Here is a 16,928-nt window from a genome sequence, read left to right on the forward strand (position 1 = left end):
CATGATGTGGGGTATGAGATGTGGCGGCATAACGGAATACGTTGCGTAGAATGTTTTCATATAAAACAGGCTATCCTACAAAATTCAAACTGTTCCCTTAAGTCCAAGTCCCTGTCTAGCCCCCTTAAGTCCCTGTCTAGCCAAAACCTCGAAAATCGGGGCATTTCGAAAATACCCCACAAAGTTTTTCATACGTTTACGCTACAGATCAGTCCGCTACTAAACCACCTTAATCCCACATTTGTTGGCTTTGCCAACTCACAGCCAACATTTGAGTACGAAACAGTATCCCAAAAAATTCTGTCGTATGCCGAGAAACAGCAATACACATGAAAGCCAGTAACAAAGTTTGCAATGTGTAGTAATAGCCAGATCAGTTGTCGCCATTATCGCGCTATCCATGTCGAAAACGAAGGTAAGCAATTCGTATTTCCGCCGAAACAAGTCATTAGATTCAGCGATTCTCATTGGCTACGGCCAACGGAAACGAGTTTCCAGCAGCAGCATACAGCAGAGGAGCCGCCGACACTTTTATGTGCACCCGAACAGCGTCTGCTTCAAAAATAAAGTTACATTGACAAAATTTGTGTTCGGGCTTGTTTGACAAAAGAACGGATAGAAAGGAGCGTATACTGGCTGCTTAAACAGTACATATGTTGCTGTTGCTCGCGGCCTGAGGAGACTCCCTGGTAACTGGAGAAACAGTGCGTAACTGTGTAGTCGGAACGGCCGCGGCGTGGCCATCAAATGCGGCCAACAGGTGCTGGCGCGCCGGGGTATTAAAAGAAAAGCCCGTCCAGGCGCGGGCAGCGGGCAGCGCCATATCCCGGCGGCAGCACGTGTGCCCTGGCAACACGTGGAGTGGCTGCACGTGCCACTGCCTCCTCTTCCTCCTCCCACCTCCTCTTCCTCCACGTAGACTCTCACTCTCGCTCACAGCTGCTGCCATCGCCACAGGTAGGCGGAGTTTTAATTAGCGCGCTCTTCCGCAGGCTGCCAGCACGCACTGCGCGCGCGCCCGCGCGCGCGCGCGCGTGTGTGTGTGTGTGTGTGTGTGTGTGTGTGTGTGTGTGTGTGTGTGTGTTCTGAGCATTCGTGCGTTCACGCGGAAACAACGGCCTTCGAACATACTGCGTGAAATGGGCGGAGCGTTTACGGCATTGGACTGACTTTCATGAGGACCTGGGTTCAAATCCTCGTCAATCGCCCCGAATGAACACTATCCATCGTACTGTGTAACACTCTAATGTACATTTCGTTAACCTTCTGTTATGTAGTAATGGCGCTCTTGACGATCAAGATTGTGAATGAATGTAACAGAAGCTTGAGCTTTATCACATACATGACGTAGGGGGAACACAGAGAGGACATGACAGCCTTGTAGAGGATGTTTGTGACGCACCGTTTTCACAGCGCGGGTTAAACAGACACACTGGACGCCATGTTCCTTACTCAAGTAAATGCTGGAATGATCCTCCTCAACTGCCGATTTCCGTACACATCCATCTAGCTGAATTGTTCAGCAGTGCTTGTGGCGGAGGAAAGTAGCCGTTCCCTGAAGAACGCGTGACTCGCGGTATGAGATGACACAGAATCAGTTTCTTGGCAAGTGATGTCACGTAGGTTCTGTAAATGCGGGTCTTTTGCGTTAGTTACTAATTTCTGTATTCCGTATGTTGTTAACCCCAATAAGTGCAGAATACACATTCCCGGGCGTATCTTAAGGCCTGAGGCGCCCTCAGGTTTAAAATCAGCGGAAGGGCAATTAAAATTTTGTGGAACAGTCTGTAGTTGTTCCTTGTGTCGTAGTTCGGTAGAGATTGTGGGTAATTATTTGGGCGCTCTTCAGTTTATAGACTGGCTATACCATACGACTAAGATTTTGGAGAAAATCACGTTTAAGAAATTTCAGTGCAGAGACAAAAATCGATTGACTGAAAACGAAATAATCCAGAAACTGTAGTGGTTCTATCCTGTGTACACAGCCACAATCAAATAAGACAACGCTCAAACTTCTTAGAGAAGCTGTGGACCCTTTCCTCAGAAAGTTAGGAAATCAGGGTGGTACTAAATGTACAGCTTTCAACTTGCGTCAGCCTGCAGACGAGGGCGAAAATATATCACCAGGAATTCCGTCTAAATGGTGCTGCCGGCGTGGCGTAATTGGCTGAACGCAGAGATCAAAGACTGCAGATGATGCGGCAACACCTCTTCACCAAGTTAAACGACTGGAATGTTTGCCTCGAGCTGTGATGGTGTTTGCGAGCGCGACACGTGACTCATGAGCTAATCATGTTCTTTCCCTGTGAATATACGGTCGAACTGACTGCCTCATCAACGGCTGCGTGATGTAAGGTAGCAAGACATAGAACTAGTCGTGAAGCAAAAAAAAAGTTTTTAGAGTCACTTTGCCAGACCTCAGATGTTACCTCGACGATGTGTATCAATTGTTGCTAGAATATAATCAGACCGGTACCAAGAATAGGTTATCTGGACCTAGACATCGGGAGAAAATTGTGTACTACTTCAGACATTTGTAAGGGCTTACATAGAAACCTCATTACTCGTCACTATTTTATCAGTTCCCTCCATAAATAATGCTGACCATGAACGGTTCCTCCCACCAGCCATGTCTCCTCAGTCGAGTCATTAACCCGTCTTGACTGCCATGCGGAGCATCCAATTCCCGGTACTGCAAAGGATCTGTGATGGGAGGTTCGGAACGAGCTACTCGCTGCGTAGTGAGACCAACTAAGGAGCTACATGAATGAGAAGTAGCGACTCCCAAGCCTAGAACGGGTGGGATATCAGTCTCGGTTAGTCTAGGCCTGCGATGGCTCTGATCGCGAAGTTAGGTTGTTTTTTGATCTTCACCGAAGCGAGCTATTGCGATTCCATCTGAGAAAATACTGTTGGTTATTGTACATCTGTGCCGCCGTATACCAGAAATTAATTATTTCTCTTCATCAGTGTTTAGTTCAAACTTTTCGTTTTGTGTTAGATATTACATGCGGCCAAATTTGGACTTACGTTTAGGCGAGGGCTTATTGAAAAGTAATGCCTCCGAATTGTTTATGTGAAAACTCCAAAAGCTTTTTAAATTACACAGAGGTTTTTAACATCCTGCATTCGTTAATAGTCAGACATTCCGCAGTGACGCGATCAACAAACTGGTCGCTCGTTGGGAGAAATGCGTTCACCGCCAGGATGACTATATTGGGAAATAAATATATAGCCATGAAGGGTAAAGATAGCGCGTATCAATAACTTCTGTTTTATTTGAGAAGCTTTCGGTTTTCACGTAAACATTTGGAGGCACTACTTTTCAGCATACCCCCGTACAAGGTAATGTCACACACAGAAGTTATACGATAGTAAATTTGTTTTAAAAGCATACAAGTTTGTAGACTCACGCGTAATGAAGCAGTTTGATGTGCGATACGAAGTCATATCAGCGATTGGAAGTGAAATTTCTGGAGAGAGTCTTTAAGTGTAATGATCTGATGCGATTAGATGAAGAATCGACCACGATAAATCGCCCATCGAGGTAGATAGAGGACGTGTTAAGCTAATTCTGTCCGTTGATATCGTTTAGATTATGAGGTGATAAGCAGATACATAACAGTGCACTTTCAGAGCTCTCGACAGCGTTTGAAAACTAAGAAGAAAAAAAAAAAAAAAAAAAATAGCGGGGAACGAGGGTTGTTTCTTCCATCGGCGGGAAGACTCTCCCCCCCCCCCCCCCCCGCCCCCTTCCCAAATTACGATATATCATGCAGTGTTTTTCCTTTAGTACTGTCATTGTAGAGTTAGTAGATCTCTCGTTGAACGGTTGCGAAATTTTGAAAACAAGCGGTTAGTTTATGCTTCTGAAAATGTCTGGTATCCTGATTTGGAACGGATAGCTCAACCGCCAAACGATTGGAAATTTCTTCCTGAATTGCGTTATTTTGAATACTTCGCCCATCCTAATATCTTAGTATCTTGTACGCTGACATTCGTTATGACCTGATTATAATTGTAATAGTTGCTTTGCAACCCGCCAGGGTAGCCGAGAGCACTAATGCGCTACTTCCTGACTCAGGTAGGCGTGGCGGGCCCGGATCGAATTCGCCCGGCGGATTAACGACGAGGGCCGGTGTGCCTGGATGTGGTTTTTAGGCGGTTTTCCACATCCTGCTAGGTGAATACTGGGCTGGTCCCCATGTTCCGCCTCAGTTCCACTGCTCGCAGACATCTGAACACTTTCGCTTTATTCCATGGATTACACTCGATGCAGACATTTGGGGTACACTATTTCCATCCCGGGGGTACTGGGTGGCGGCAGGAAGGGCATCCGGCCACCCCTTACACATTAACATGCCAAATCCGATTTACGACGGCTCACCCTGGGTAACTGCGAGACAAAGCTCAAGCGGTAGTGGTAGAATAATTGTAATAGTTGCTTTATTTTTTATCAAACGTACGAAAAATCTGTTGGATGCTTGTCACATATGGAAGGTGTCAAATTCGATGCGTGGAATGATGCTGAAATGGTACAGCTTCAACCAATCCTGTGTGTATACACGAAAACTTCGGCTGTCATAAAGAACAAGACAGCGCCTCCCCATATGCGTACCTATTGTGTAACAGTTCCCTGGAACCGCGTGACCGCTACGGTCGCAGGTTCGTATGCTGCCTCGGGCATGGATGTGTGTGATGTCCTTAGGTTAGTTAGGTTTAAGTAGTTCTAAGTTCTAGGGGACTGATGACCACAGCTGTTAAGTCCCATAGCGCTCAGAGCCATTTGAACCATTTTGTAATAGTTCTTACCTACACGATCGATGGGGACTTTTAAACTGTGTACAGAGAGTAAAGTACGCGATAATACGAATATGTGCATGAACGGTTTCGCATTTATACATACCTTGCACGTGTAAATGCAGCGCCTTGTACATGCTACACATCATACGCAGTTATCGTAGAAAGTTAAAAAATATCGGAAGCATAAATATAACTGGACATTTGTAAGAAAATACAAAATAAAGTTTGTCGTACTGCTTAACGGCATATTAGAAACACATCGAGCGAATACCAGATGTTCTGATTTCATTATGATAGTTGATAACTGCTTCGTGAACCCAGCTACATGACACAGTGACGTGGCGCAATGGTTAGCACATTATCCTGGCAACCCGGAAGACGACGGTTCAAACTCCGTCCGGCCGCCCTGATTAGGATTATCCGCGATTTCCCTAAATCGTTTCTGGCAAACGCTGGTTTGGTTCCTCTGAAAGGATACGCCCGATTTCCTTCCCCATTCTTCCCTAATCGGAGCTTGTGCTCCGTCTCTAGTGACCTCGTTGTCGACGGGAGTCACACTGCCCTCCTCCAACCATATGAGCAGCTCTTGCATTGAGCTTTAGCATTTGGCAAATCATAAGTTATTCCCCAGTGACGGTCCTATACGAATACGTAGCCAAACCATGGGATTCGAACCTGTAACTACTTAATTATTTTCACATCAACTCAGGGATTTCTGAATTCATATCACCTCAGGGATCACGGATTGCCCCCCCCCCCCCCCTGCCGTAGTCAGGTGACGCAGTGGTCGAGACAAGCGACCCGCATGCGGGCGCACAGGGGTTGGAATCCCCCGTCTGTTCATCCGTCACGTGATTTTCCTATTGCATTCAAACTAATGCCTGGGAAAAGAGTCCTTCCAAGAGGACACGCTCATTTACTGCTCCGAACGAAGCCAAATTAATTTTTGCTCCGCTTCGCCTCTTGTGTCTTCATTGGGGCCGTAAAAACACACATCCTTCAACTTTGTCACGTCTCCAAGTTACTTGCTCAGACTTAAAGATATTGCCTGTGATTTCGGGGAGCTACGACTTGTGTATTTTATGTCTCGGAACAATGGTGGATTATTCAGTCACCGCGGCTGTGTGAAGCGGCTGCGGTGTTTATTTGGGGCAGGACGCGAGCAGGCAGCTAGCTTGCTGCGCCAGAGCCGGGAACGCTGTTGACAGGCGAGGTGGTTGACCTTGCCGCGGCACACGGCCGCTAATCGTGTTTATTGGTGGCACGACTCGGCGGTCGCGAGGTACGGCCAATCGCGAGCGACGCCCTGCCGCTAACAGCACACGTGTATCCCCCCTTGTCGCTTTACTGTAATGGACTCGTTTAAAAGGTCTGTCAGCGTCCATTTGCTTCTCCTGCCTCGGTCCTTGTCCTTTAGCCAACTCGCTTGCTACGTTTCCACCTTGCTATATTTCGATATCTTCAGAAGTAAGGTGTTCACTGAAATTAAAAGCTCCATTTGCCAGTTTTGTTGTTGTTTCTTTTTTCCTACACAACTGGTTCCTGCTCAATTAAAAGTAATTTTCTAGTGATAGAACGAAGGCTTTGACGACCGGGTGATATTGCTACTGGCAAACCTTTCGGGATATAAGGTTGTCCTCCATGAAACTCATGTGTTCCCAACTTTTCGTCCAGAACTGCGATGGACTTCGTCCAGAACTGCGATAGACATCTTCGGCAAACTTTTTGTATCCCGCCTGGAAGGCGGTCGTGGGTTGGATCAGGAAAAGGTAAAACACGTCGGTACTGGTGTATGAATTTAATTCCCCTTTACTCAAGCAATAAGAATACATAACTTGCAATGAGGTGCGAAGCTGGCTGGCTGGCTGGCTGGCTGCACCTGATGAAATGGGCTGAAGCAGTCGCAGAGCTCGTAGACCTCGACAACACCGGCTAGAGGGCGCTGTCGTCTGTGTCTCTTGGCAGTGCCAACCTTTGTAACTATGTGGCATCTTTACTATCGATACCACAAAACTCATAGGAGGAGCAACGCGCGTGGAGATGTTCAGCGCAGTTCCGGTCGAAACATTAGGAACAGAAGAGTTAAATGGACCACGACCTCTAACCTTTTACTGTGTCCTTACTGTCCTCAGGGGATGAAAAAAGAAAAACCGAAAACCATATGTAATTCAGTTGGAAAAAGTTTGTGTGCAGAAACATACAGTTGGTAACTAGAGAGTGTTACTTGAATAAAATCGCAGTCGTAAGTTGAAGAAAAAGTAGAGCCCTTCGAGAAATGGCAACGCTACCACTCGTTCATAAACAGTCCTGTACAGGGTTTGCGACAAGAGACACCCAACACGTCCCACGGGTGATCTTGCTGCAAGTCGAGATGTAGTAGTGCGAGGAAGTTCAAAATGGTTCAAAGCGCTATAGAACTTAACATCTGAGGTCATCAGTCCCCTAGACTTCCAACTACTTAGCCTAACTAACCTAAGGACAACACACACATCGATGCCCGAGGCAGGATTCGAACCTGCGACCGTAGCAGCAGCGCGGTTCCGGACTGAAGCGCCTAGAACCGCTCGGTCACAACGACCGGCGGCGAGGAAGTGTTCAGAGGAATAACAACATATTCTTCCAGCTCGATGAACTTCGCAAGCAGTTTCTGTCGCAGTCTTCTCCTCCTGACATGTTGGGATGGACCTACATTCATAGCCTGCAGCAGTGTCGGCTGGGTCTAGGAGCGATTGTGATTTACAAGTAGCTAAACGCGTCTCGGGTCCCTCTTTGTAAGGATTTTTTTTCCGACCGCAATTCTGACGTCTTGTTACGTGGCCACATCTGTTAAACCTCTCGTTTGTAAGCACGTTCAACAGTCTGCCGCGAAACAACAACAAATCCAGCAGCTTCTCACATCGTACGGCCGTGGGCATAGCCAAATACGATTTGCCACTCCATCACATCCTCAGATTTACCAGTGTTTACGTACAGTGTCCGCTTGAAACACAAATGCCTCACAGATCGCTACTGCCTTGAGCGTTTGAGCACGTGACTCGAACCCTGCGCCATCTGTGAAGGCGTAACGATTCATGTGTGTGCTCAAAACGGGGTGACAAATTTTTTATCCTGCAAACTTAATTAGATTACGTTTCTTATTTTACTTTAATTTTGTTCGTTGCATTATTGTTACCAAGTTACTGAGGAAAATAAGTTCTTTTTAGTACAGTACAGCTATGTGCATTTCAGCGCTGTTTCATATTTCTGCTGAACCGTATATTTACGTATTTAAAGCGATTTTGAGCCATGGAAATCGAACGACGTTTAAAACTTGGAGTAACTTGTACGTTATATCATGCATATTAGTTGACATGTTTAAAGAATTAAATATTCCTTCCTCGTAGTAGCCGTAGTTGACGTGCATTCGTAAAATTTGCCCTGTGAAACTCTTGAAAAGGGACAGACCTGTATCGTTCATGAAATAAACCACAAAACTCGTGTTTACCAGTAAGGCCAGCACAGCTTCACACCCATCGAAAGCACATATAGCAGAATGGGACTTCATAAGCACTATGTCTGCGCAATTTATTTAATGCTGTAGTTCAATGTAAATTACTTCGTCAGTGACAGATGTCTGGTGGGGGCCGCATTTGCGGCCTGTACACGTAATGCCACGTACTCATGCGATGGACAGTTGCGCGGGCACAAAAGAAAAGTACTCCGTGGTGCTCCCTCGCGGAGCTTACAGAGGCATCGGTACTACGGAAGGCCAGTGAAAAAAGTTATGTTCGGCACGGAAATTTTTCAGTCTTCTAGTGCCCTGAAATTTCTATCTTATAGTTCTGCTGATAGTTTCCAGTCGCGTTCAAATGCACAAGAACGTATTATTTTTTCGCGTAATTTTCCTGCATTATCGTGGCTCCGTCTCCCTCCCTCTCTCCCTCCCTCTCTCCCCCCTCTCCCTCTCTCCCCCCCTCCCTATCTCTCCCCTCTCCCGTCTTTCGAAATTGCTGGGGTTAGACGAACAGATGGTGAAAAGTGTACCACCCTAGCGTGGGATTTGGACGTATTATCTGCAGATTTTCTCTAGTCTTCCTGAAGCTACAGAATACAGAAACGCAGAAACCTCTCGTTTTGATTTGCGAAACACACATGCAGCATGTATTCGATTCTACAGCGTTTGCCGTTCTGGAAGCCTGCGCCCGCTGGCAGGGATGGGATGAATTACTCGGCTTCATTTGATGTTGGTGGCGGCACTCTGAGCTTATGGCCAGAGTTCGCCCCACCCCGCACCACACCCTTTCCACACGCGGACATTTGCCCACCACGACTTCTGGCCCGCGCCGCGCTGGTCTGGAGCACAGTAGCCAGAGGGGTTTAATGTAAGCCGCGCTCCGGCCTGTAGCGGATCACACGGGATTTGGCCTAGGACAGAGAGGGAGGGAGAAGCGCACACCGAGGCTTTTGATAAACAAGCACGGCTAATGAAAATAAAACGCTGTCTCCTTTTATTACCAGATGAAGCTCTGCTGAACGCCCTCTGAATGAAAGCGCATTACGGAGGGGTTGTATAGAGAGACAGCGCTACCCTACCCTCCAGCCATTTTCCGGTCCCCTTCTATAGACAGCGTGTAAACATTTCATGCAAATTTTGATGTCCTCGTGTTTTAGCGAAGTGTTTTTAATTTTATTGTGCGTGATCATTCGGGCGAATTCACTCAGCCATGTACGAACGTTAACAGGAGCTGTCTGCTGTGAATTTAGTGCTAACATCTCACCGTCTCAAATTTGTGCTGTCGAAAAGATACGTCGCCAATCAAACGACAGCTGAAGTCCATATTTTTAAGCAGGAATACGATCGGCAGAGGTTAAACGTCAAACTTTGCTCAGGTTTCTAAATAGTCTAAAGCTGCTAGATTGATCTATGCTACCGTTTTAACTGATCTTTATTATTCGCCTTGTTGTACAGAGCCGCGCGGGATTAGCCGAGCGGTCTCAGGCGTTGCAGTCATGTACTGGTCCCGGCGGAGGTTCGAGTCCTCCCTCGGGCATGGGTGTGTGTATTTGTCCTTAGGATAATTTAGGTTAAGTAGTGTGTAAGCTTAGCGACTGATGACCTAAGCAGTTGAGTCCCATAGGATTTCACACACATTTGAACATTTGTTGTACAAAAAAACTTCCATCGATGAACAACAGCCGTACTTGGTCGCTACTGTAGATATTAATCCTCACGTTTTGGTATCTTTGCCAATAAATATTCTTAAACTGAATACCGCATGACAGCAATTTGAGACTGCTCTATATCTATTCTCGTTCATAATCTGACTGAGAAAGAGGTTTTAGGTTGCCATCGAACGCCATCAAAAACAAAATAGAAAATTAAATTTTCACTATATTAAAACTGTGCTGGAATGGGAGTCGAACGCGAAACTTTACGTAATGCGGTCAGTGCTTGCTCTTGACAAGCTATTTTATATAATTTTCGTTTTATTGGTCTTACCAAGAACATTCACGCTAAAATACTTGATATCCGAACTTCTCCAGTGAACGATTGCAGCGTTCATCTTCTGGCCGAAACGTTGGTTTTTCAATAGCAGCAGTAGTTTTTACATTATGATGCGGTACCAAACCCAGAAAACTTTTATGTCGACTGACTCAGGCCGCGGAAGCCTACGCAATTATATTCTCCTGCGAAGTTTCTGGGCTTGTAAAATTCTTTTTTCTACCCAAAATCTTTTTGGAAACATAACTTCCTTGCCATGTACAATGTTTTTGGAAACACTACAAAGTTGTGAAGTGAAAATTCCTTGGAAAAAAAAAAATACTCCAGGAGCTGTGTTCTGGCAACGGTCTTGCCGCAGTGGCTCCACCGGTTCCCGTGAGATTACCGCAGTTAAGCGCTGTCCTCGTATCCGCATCCTCCACTGAGGATGACACGGCGGTCGGATGGTCCCGGTAAGCCACTCGTGGCCTGAAGACGGAATGCTAATAATTATAGGAGCTGTGTTCTGCCGGCCCCGACGGTAAAGCAAGCACCGCGAGGCGCGGCGGAGTGTGGTGGGCAGTGCGGGATTGCGTGACTGCGGGCAGGGCAGGTTATCTGTGGCACCCGCAGCCCAGCCTGGCGGGTAGGGCATGGCACTGCGCGTCAAGGGCGGGCAGCGAGCCCTGCGGGCGGCTGGCGCGAGCCCGTAATTACAGAAGGGCCGCGACCGACCGACGGACCGAGCTAGCCGGCGAGCGAACCAACCGCCGCACCAGTCGTTGCTCCCGCGTTACGTAAAGCCTGTGCCGGCTGCAATTACACTGTGACATCAAGGTCTGGTTCCGCGAGTTCTCGCCTCAGCGCGCCGCCCGCAGAGAGGCTGGCGAGCTGCCGGAGAGAGAGAGAGAGAGAGAGAGAGAGAGAGAGAGAGAGATATGCGCGCGCTCTAGAGAGCGACCGTAGCTGATACGCCGCACATCCACCAGCAGCTGTACTCTGTCGACGCCAGAATCAAAGTCGGACGTGACGCTGCGTCATTTGCTGCCCCATCTCCCTGCAGTAGTTTGTGGTTGCACGTACTCTGCACGGTAGAAAGGCAAAAATTATTTTTGTCTGAACTGCCTTTGCTTGGTTGTCAATAGCGAGACAACAGTTTCAATGTGAAGTTCAATAAACGGTTCAAATGGCTCTGAGCGCTATGGGACTGAACTTCTGAGGTCGTCAGTCCCCTAGAACTTAGAAGTACTTAAACCTAACTAACGTAAGGACATCACACACATCCATGCCCGAGGCAGGATTCCAACCTGCGACCTTAGCGGTCGCGCGTTTTCCAGACTGTAGCGCCTAGAACCACTCGGCCACACCGGCCGACCAATGTGAAGTCACTACTAGGTTTTTTTTCTGGAGACAGCCCTTCAGAGCTCTTAAATGATTCAGAAAATACATAAAGAACATCAAAAGTTGTTACTGAAACTTCTAATATTTTATGTTTACTAAAACAAGGGATCGATTGACAGCTCACATCCTAAGGCTTCAAGCAGTCATAAGTTTGGGGTTGGAAGGGGGGGGGGCTTACCACTGTAGAGAGGGAGAAGGAGGCTTGAACACTTTAAACTGGTTCAAAAGGATGGAGGTTGAAGATACAAGAGATGAAGAGGCTTTGCTGTGTTGAGGATGACACGGTGGCCGGTCGGTTCCGCTTGGCTTTCCAAGGCACGGAGAGAGAGAGAGAGAGAGAGAGAGAGAGAGAGAGAGAGAGAGAGAGAAGTGTGAAGAGCTTGATCGTACTATTTTTCGGACTTACAGCAACAACAAAAATATTTTTGACTGGCCTGGATCTTGTGGGCTTTTGACATGCCACCGTCTTCAGACAGTACTTCGAGTACTTCGGTTCAAGCGACAGAGTCAGCTGCTGTTGACAGCACGATACTGTGGAAGGTTTACCATCGGTTGTGGATTGTTTAAGGATAGGCGCGTCAGTTTAATGTTGTACATCAACCGGTGGTGAATGGCCATTCCATCGAAACCACGGCCACTGGACGACTACTTGTGCCTTCGTCACAGAGCATAGACCGAGCGACACCGCCATTGGGCATCAGAAGGTTGGAAAAAGTCACGTAGACTAACAGGCCACGGTGCACTTTTGCGTTCGTCGATGGCGGACTGCGAGCATCTCGAAAACTGTATGAGGTGCTAGAAGGGTGTCGTACATAGTCAAATCGGGTCTTGATACATCGGTCAACCTTGTCTCACAGGCAAACTCGATCACGTGTATCCTTTTGTTTGCCTAGAGTGACCTGAAGAGGTCATGAATCTACACCAAGAGAAATCTTCACTCAAGAAGCATGGTTTGAGGATCACCTTCTCCACGGGCCAGGATGTTTTCCAATGTTTTGGGTGTCATGTGGTGTCATTGCATTTGTAGCCGCAGTCATTGTAAGGAAGAGGACGCTACACGTTGAGAGTAATTCACTTACTGCTGTTGCAGCTTTGGATACAGCCGAACGTAGTATGTCTTTACTTCCTTCAACCTCTAATTTATTTGTTTCCATTATAGGGAGCGGACGCCGTCAAATGGATGATGGTCCATGACTGCATTAAGTGCAACAACAGAAACTGAACGAATTAAACGATTTTTTTTTCGTACTTCGCCCCTCTCACATTCCTGCAGGGCCCATTCTCAAGCCACACACCTTGTTATTAAGCCGAGTTCTTCAACACTGAACACTTGTGGACCTATCACCCAGTGGCAACATGCCTCGAATCAGCAAACACAATACTAAGTAAAGAAAAATGTGCTCACGCACTGGGAAAAAAAACAAGTATGACACTAAACTTAGAATTGAAACTTCCTGGCAGATTAAAACTGTGCGCTCGACCGAGACTCGAACTCGGGACCTTTGCCTTTCGAGGGCAAGTGCTCTACCAACTGAGCTACCGAAGCACGACTCACGCCCGGTACTCACAGCTTTACTGCTTCGGTAGCTCAGTTGGTAGAGCACTTGCCCGCGAAAGGCAAAGGTCCCGAGTTCGAGTCTCGGTCGGGCACACAGTTTTAATCTGCCAGGAAGTTTCATATCAGCACACACTCCGCTGCAGAGTGAAAATCTCGTTCTGGAAACAGAATTGTTCATAAACACGACGCCTCTTTCGTCATGGAGTTTCTCAGACGCGCTTTGCCTTTCACATGAAAGGCAGCTTCAGTGAATCTTTTGGAATATTATACAGTTTTCATTTTGCATATATTTGGAAACTTCCTCGGCGCTGACGATTTCTTCCTCTCTTGTGATCACTTGTGCAAAGTTACGTAAACTGATTTACTGCAAGCCCATCACTGAAGCTGTTACACAGTACTCGCTAAACAAGGTCTGGAAAAGTGTAAAAACTGGACAAATGCTAGTAGGACTAGCATTCTGATGGTTCCGCATATATATATATCTTTTGATGAGTGAGTTTGCGAGTATCAATATATGTGACATTAACAGCCTTACTTTTTGACTGCATTGACATAGCAGCCTAATTTTTTTTACACTGGCAAAGGACCGTAGACATTAGTATTCCACATAAATTTCACCTTGATACGAGTATATCTGCCCGTCTGTGGCAAAAAAGGATCTTAACAGACGGACAACGAAATGACCCTATAAGGGTTCCTTTTTTACCGATCGAGATGCGGAACCCTGAAGCTGAATAATTTAGACGCGAAAATGTGTCAAATGTTCGTAAATGAAGTGAAACCTGATTTTTCAACCTGTGAGAGCATGAGAGAAAACGGAAATCATTACGTGGAACGACATTAAGTGCAATTCCTTACATAAAAAACTTTTAATGGCGGATTCGTGACTTCTACTGACACAGCTGTGCGCTATTAGAGGACAGCCACACAAAAACCATTTAATTAAAAACGCGAAACGTAGTCTACCGTATTAAATACTGATACTGGGACACGAAATGAGGTTTGTTTCGTAAGTGGGTGTTTTATTTCTGTTGCGGAAAATGGCGACTCTAACAAACATGTCAAAAGTATATGTTGGTGGTACTAGAGGGCGGAGAGATGTGAAGAGTTAACCAGATGGAAAAAAGAGCTGGCATTTACCCGTTGCTACCCGGCCTGCTCTCCACGGCTGACGGGTTGCATCCGACGTCACGCGCGCCCTTGCGTGTACCTGCCAAGGTCGTCGGGGGGCTGGGGGGACGAAGGGGCCCACCTGGCCGCCAAGAGGTCCGTGCCAACACCTGCCGCCCGAGCCGCTGACATCCGCCATATTTCGCCCCGGCTGTCCGATTCGTTTTCTGACCAATTTCTCTAGGAATGTCTGTCCAAATCTCTATGTGAATACGCACGCCTTATTATAACCCTGCAGATGTTACTCAGGCAAATTGCAGAGGACCACGATACAACTGTTCCTGCCTCCTTTGTGCTGTTCTCGAAACTTATTACTGTTTGCGACTGACATCGCCCCCATCATTGTGAAGAGATTTCTTTAAAGTCAGTACCGCCATTAGACTGTTGTTTATTTACAGTGTTACGTTTACACTTACACACTCATAATTTCGGCTTCAAAGTGCCATTATCAATGTGCTCCGTCTTAGGCAATGTATAAGACTTGATAATGGCATTTTCAAGCCAAAATCATGAGTGTGTAAATGTAACACTGTAAATAAACAAGTCTAATTGCGGTACTGACTTTAAAGAAATATATTATGACTGTAGCCCCGCATTATGAAAAAATTATTAATTGTGAAGAGAATCGTTGTGGTTTTCAGTCTGAAGACTGTTGTGGGGCCTGTACTGTGCAAGTCTCTTCAGCTCTGAATAACTTCTGTAACCTACATCCATGGGAACCTTATTACTGCCTCCCTTTACATTTCTTACAACCACACCACCCCTCCATTACCAAATTGAATAATATTTCTTGACACCTCAGGTTGTCCCCTTCAAACCGATCCCTTCCCTTGGTCCTGCCACACATTTATTCTTTCCCCAATCGATTCAGCGCCTCGCCCATAGTTACTCTGGCTACCCATGTAATCTTCAGTATTCTTCCATCGCATCACATTTTAAGTCTTTATTCTTTGTGGTAGTTGGTTATCGTTCACGTTTCACTTCCGTCAGGAATAGACTCTCGACAGATACCTTCAGAAGACTTCCTAACTCTTAAATCGATATTAAATGTTCATAATTTCCTCTTTTTCAGAAACATCTGTCTGCATTTCTTTTTTGTAGCCGCACTACTTCGCCCGGCACCAGTTTTTTTTCCTTCCATAACAGCAGAAGTGATGGATGTGATTCTAAGATAATTCTCTTTTATTGTTCCGTCTTAGTCGCACATTTTTAATTAGATCACATGTCTCGATCACTCAGAATTATATTCAGATCTAAATAGTTGCGTCAGAAACCCGTTTCTGATATGTGGTTCGGAGTAGATAAGAAGGGTTACTGACGCAACTATTTAGATCTGAAGATCATTCTGAGTGATCGAAACACGTAATTAAATTAAAAATGTGCAGCTGAGACGGAACAATAAATGAGAATTATCCAGTTGTAGTGAAAATGATGTACTTCTTTCTAGAGTCTCGTTTCCTATTTTAATTCCACTGCATTCCATTGCTCTTCTTTTACTCTTGTTATGTTCATGTTGTAACCACTTTCCCAGACAGGATACATTCCGTTCAACCTCTGTTTCGAGTCCCTAGCCCTCTGTAACAAAATGTCATCCGTAAACCTCAAAAAATTTGATTTCTTCTCCCTGAACTTTACCTTTGCAAATTTCTGCTTGTGTATCTTTAGACTATCCCAGTATATAGATTCTGTAAGACCGCATATACGCTAAAACCCTGCCTCACTCCTTATTCCGCCGGCCGCAGTGGCCGTGCGGTTAAAGGCGCTGCAGTCTGGAACCGCAAGACCGCTACGGTCGCAGGTTCGAATCCTGCCTCGGGCATGGATGTTTGTGATATCCTTAGGTTAGTTAGGTTTAACTAGTTCTAAGTTCTAGGGGACTAATGACCTCAGCAGTTGAGTCCCATAGTGCTCAGAGTCACTCACTCCTTATTCCACTACTGCTTCACGTTGTAAATAATCTCCATCCCCAGCGTTTCATATCGGTTATCTTCAAAATTGCGTTGTGTTGTCAGAAGCTTTCACTAAATCTAATAATAATCAGTACCCTCTAGAACATGAAAATGAAAGGAAAATGAAGTGAAATTCTGATACAGTGTAAGAAGCACTCTGTCTAGCTATAAAGCCTCCGTCGTCCACCACAGTATTTAAGTCTGTGCTGAAGAACGCTGTGCGTCTTCATTAGCTTTTCCTGTGTGTTGTAAGTTTGTGATACTGCGTTCACAGTCCGTGGAAGCCAGTTCCTTACCTGTCCAATAATTCGCAGTTCGTAGGATTGAATCGCAAGTCCGGGTTGCTGACTTAGACCTGGGCGGTGGGCGAAAACAGTTAGCGCGACTTGGCAGTTAGCATCATATCGCGCAGCGGAACACGCCTTCGTTATGTTGGTGAAAGCGTGCTTCAGCAGAAGAAACTAGAAATCCGGGTGAGGTAATGGCTGGGCGGATGCACGCTGCGGCTTCACCGTGCCATACTCTCTCAGTGGGTTTACTCACTCTCCTCCCGCGCGTGGTGGAGTAATTTCCTTCGCATTTTGTA

The 16,928-nt window shown here is 46.2% G+C and overlaps 1 protein-coding gene and 1 non-coding gene across 2 annotated transcripts in view; one reads left to right on the forward strand and one right to left on the reverse strand.

The window, feature by feature from the left end:
- LOC126483804 (transcription factor Sox-11-A-like) overlaps positions 1–16,928 on the forward strand; it is a 75,686-nt gene that overhangs the window by 35,652 nt on the left and 23,106 nt on the right. The gene's annotated exons all lie outside the window — the stretch shown is intronic.
- Trnas-cga (transfer RNA serine (anticodon CGA)) lies at positions 13,137–13,211 on the reverse strand. The gene has a single exon. It is a non-coding gene; the product is annotated as a tRNA-Ser (tRNA).

Source organism: Schistocerca serialis, chromosome 6 (genome assembly GCF_023864345.2).
Source record: "Schistocerca serialis cubense isolate TAMUIC-IGC-003099 chromosome 6, iqSchSeri2.2, whole genome shotgun sequence".
NCBI lineage: Eukaryota > Metazoa > Arthropoda > Insecta > Orthoptera > Acrididae > Schistocerca > Schistocerca serialis.